This window comes from Arachis hypogaea, chromosome 19 (assembly GCF_003086295.3).
Source record: "Arachis hypogaea cultivar Tifrunner chromosome 19, arahy.Tifrunner.gnm2.J5K5, whole genome shotgun sequence".
Lineage (NCBI taxonomy): Eukaryota > Viridiplantae > Streptophyta > Magnoliopsida > Fabales > Fabaceae > Arachis > Arachis hypogaea.
Genome location: NC_092054.1, coordinates 100,482,565 through 100,486,697, shown reverse-complemented (window position 1 = coordinate 100,486,697; position 4,133 = coordinate 100,482,565). Strand labels below are relative to the sequence as shown.

The 4,133-nt window shown below is 39.9% G+C and overlaps 1 non-coding gene across 1 annotated transcript; it reads left to right on the top strand.

The window, feature by feature from the left end:
* Window positions 1–321: 321 nt before the first annotated feature.
* LOC112781857 (small nucleolar RNA R71) lies at window positions 322–425 on the top strand. Its single transcript, XR_003192610.1, has one exon. It is a non-coding gene; the product is annotated as a small nucleolar RNA R71 (small nucleolar RNA).
* The last annotated feature ends 3,708 nt before the right edge of the window (window positions 426–4,133 follow it).

Genomic DNA, 4,133 nt, shown 5'->3' with positions numbered 1-4,133 from the left:
TCCTCAAAAGTTTCTTGTACTGCAATGTCCACTACATCAACCCTCATGCATTCCCTTAGTGATTCTGATGGATAGCTCATTGCCTTGAATACATTAAACACCAATTTCTCATCATGTAGTCTAAGAGTGAGTTCACCCTTTTGTACATCTATGATGGCTCCAGCAGTAGCTAGGAAGGGTCTTCCCAGAATTATTGAAGCTTTGGCTTCTTCCACAGTCTTTTTCCTGTTCAATGAACCTCCTGATGAATGGTCTACAGCCTTCCTTGATTCATAAGAGAGCCCATCATAGAAGATGTGCAGTTGCACCCAATCATGGAACATGTTTGGTGGGCATTTCCTTGTCAAGTCCTTGAATCTCTCCCATGCCTCGTAGAGAGTTTCACCATCTTGTTGTCTAAAAGTCTGAACCTCAGATCGAAGCCTATTGACCTTTTGTGGAGGGTAGAAACGTGCCAGAAACTTGCTTTCCACCTCATCCCATGTTGTTAGACTCCCCCTTGGGAATGATTCCAGCCACTTAGCTGCTTTGTCCCTAAGTGAAAATGGGAACAAAAGCAGTTTATAGGCATCTTCCTGGACTCCATTGGACTTCACAGTGTCACAAATTCTCAGGAATTTTGTGAGATGTTGGTTTGGGTCTTCATTAGCACTTCCTCCAAAGGAACAATGATTTTCCACAAGTGATATTAGCTGTGGCTTGAGCTCAAAATTGTTGGCCTGAATGGGTGGTTTCTGGATGCTACTACCACAATTCCCAGAGGTTGGGTTTATGTATGAACTAAGAACCCTCCTCTCAGGGATGGCATCGTTTCCATCAGCTCTCTCATGGTTGTGAACTTCTCTATCCATGTTGAGATCTAAAGCTTCCTCAAAATTGTCCTCAGATTCTCCTTCAGATTCCTCTTCTCCCACTACTCTCTTCCCTCTTGCTTCCCTTCTAAGTCTATGAAGGGTCCTCTCTGGTTCGGTATATGGAGGAGTTGATGTCTCTCCTCTCCTACCTGTCATACAAGAACACAGCTCAAACACAAACAAGTGAAATACTCTTCGTTAATGGAAGAGTATGGTTAGCTCAATTGAGGAATTAATTCAAACAGTTAGTGAGTCAGTGAGTTAGTTGCATGAATTTAAAGGCATAAAGAAGGAAAGCATGTAACCAAGTGCAGAAATTAAAATTCAACAAGTATCTTGAACAGAATTAACAAAGCAAGAGAAAATTGCTCAATCTAGTTAGCTTCCAATTTGAGAATTGTCAATCGAAAACCAATCCCCGGCAACGGCGCCATAAACTTGATGCACATAAACTTGTTATGCTACGATTTAGGAAATTGCACGATCGGCAAAATTCCTTCCGGCAAGTGCACCGGTTATCGTCGTCAAGTAAAAACTCACAATAGAGTGAGGTCGAATCCCACAAGGATTGGTTGAGTGAGCAATTCGGATTAGAAGTGTGTTCTAGTTGAGCTGAATCAAGATTTGAGATGAGAATTGCGGAATGTAAAATTGGCGGGAAAAGTAAATGACAAGAAAATTAAATGGCTGAATCTTAAATTGCATGAATTAAAGAGCAGAATGTAAATTGCTGAAATTAAAAGGGAATGGGGGTGATTGCAAGAATTGAGTTGCAGAATGTAAAGAGAAAGTGGAAATCAGAAATGGGGAATTCATTGGGTTATAGGAGATATTGAGATCTCCGAATCAAAATATGTTTATCTCTTCCTCAACCAATGCGTTCATTGAATTTTGCTTGGCAATCTTATATGATTGGATCCCAATTCCTTGGCTCACCAATGCTCTCTAAAAACAAACAAATTCCCAATCCCTTGGTTTAAATGTTCATAAGAAGAGATGATGCTTGATCACTGATTATACCACACAATTTCATGAACCACAATTTGGTAGGATTACATGTCACAATATCCATCCAAACCCCAATCCAATCCACTGTGAGAAAGCTTCTCTAGCATGAATCCTCCATTCCTTTCCCAAGGCTCCGAAGGATTCCAAGTATGAGTAGTTTCTTTCCCAAGACAACTACTCAATGGAATTAGATCGAGAAGCTTTCTAACAAAATTCAAGAGAAAAGATTGAAGAAGAAGATAAACTATTATTGATTCATTGAATTACAATAGAGCTCCCTAACCCAATGAAAGGGGGTTTAGTGAATCATAGCTCTGAATTCAATTACAAAGAAAAGGAAAACTAGCTAAAAGTGAAAAGTAAAAGTCCCTCTAACTTAACTTCTATCCTATTTATACACTTTCTATATTGAGCTTCAGTTGTGCTTCTTGGGCTTTGAGGCCTCTCCTTGCTTTCCTTTTGCCTTGGGTTTATGATCCATAATCTTGATGAGGTTGTTGATCCAAATCCTGTAACATTTATTGAGCCAACTTAGTGATAATCAAATAATGACACATGACTCAATAAATTGAGATTTCAAACTCATCAATCCTTCAGGCCCAATCCCATAAACCATGATATTCAATTGGGTTTCATACCAAAGTAAGTTTAAGTTAATATTTGTGCTCAAAGACTAACTTAAATCACAATATTTTTGGCCCAGAAACCTTTTCCAAGAGTGGCGTTTAAGTTGTAGTTTAAGCTTAAACTGCAGCTTAAACGCCAGACACTTCCAGTGAGGCCTTTTGTAGAAGCACGTTTAAGCTTCAGTTTAAGGTTAAACTGAAGCTTAAACGTGGAAATGGAAGAAGGTAGCCCTGGAGAGTCATGTAGTCGAACACGTTTAAGCTTCAGTTTAAGGTTAAACTGAAGCTTAAACGTGGAGATAGGAAGGGCAACCCTGGAGGTCGAACACGTTTAACCTCCAGTTTGAGGTCAAACTGGAGGTTAAACGTGGAAAAGGGTGGAGGCATACTGGAGGTCGAACACGTTTAACCTCCAGTTTGAGGTCAAACTGGAGGTTAAACGTGGAAGCTTAGAATGGTAGCCCTGGAGGTGTCGAACACGTTTAACCTCCAGTTTGAGGTCAAACTGGAGGTTAAACGTGGAAATGGAGAGAGCAACCCTGGAGTAGAAAAGCTATCGAACACGTTTAAGCTCCAGTTTGAGTCAAACTGGAGCTTAAACGTGGAATGGCTCCCTGGTACTCTTCCTGGTTCTGGCGTTTAACCTCCAGTTTGAGGTCAAACTGGAGGTTAAACGTGGAACTCCTCCCTGGGTGGCATACTCATTCTGGCGTTTAACCTCCAGTTTGAAGTCAAACTGGAGGTTAAACGTGGAATGCTTCTTTAGTGAGGCTTTTCATTCTGGCGTTTAACCTCCAGTTTGAGGTCAAACTGGAGGTTAAACTTCAATCCCAGCATTCTTTATCCTTCATGATTTTGGCGTTTAAGCTCCAGTTTAGGCTTAAACTGGAACTTAAACTCCACATGTGATATTCCAGCTTCCTTTATTGATTTTGTTGCTTCCTTGCTTAGCCTCTTCTTCCCTGAAATCATCCAAACAATTGCATCAAAGTCTTGCAAAATTTCATGAGAAATCTTCCATTCATAGCATTTAAGTAATATAACTAAAACTCATGGAATTTGCATCAAAATCATATTGTTTGGATGGTTCATTACTTTGTTCTTCATTTAACCATTTTTGGTTACTTTAAGCTCAAGAAAATGCATAAAACAACTAAAACTAACAGAAAAATGCTAGTGAAACTAGCCTATGATGCCTTGGCATCAAAACTCTACCGTTGAAAATACATAAGAACAAGGTCTAGGCATGGCTGAATGGCCAGCCCCTTAAACGTGATCTCAGAACATAAAATTAGCCAAAGACTAACAAGAGATGTAAATACAATAGTAAAAAGTAAATGATGCAGAAATGAGTAAATGATGCAGAAATCCACTTTCGAGCCCACTTGGTGTGTGCTTGGGCTGAGCGTTGAAGCTTTCATGTATAGAGGTCTTCCTTGGAGTTGAACGCCAGTTTGTAACTTCTTTCTGGCATTTAACTCTGCTTTACAACTTGTTTCTAGCGTTTAACACCAGAATAGGGCAAAAAGCTGGCGTTAAACGCCAGTTTGCATCATCTAAACTCGAGCAAAGTATGCATTATTATATATTTCTGGAAAGCCCTGGATGTCTACTTTCCAACTCAGTTGAGAGCGTGCCATTTGGA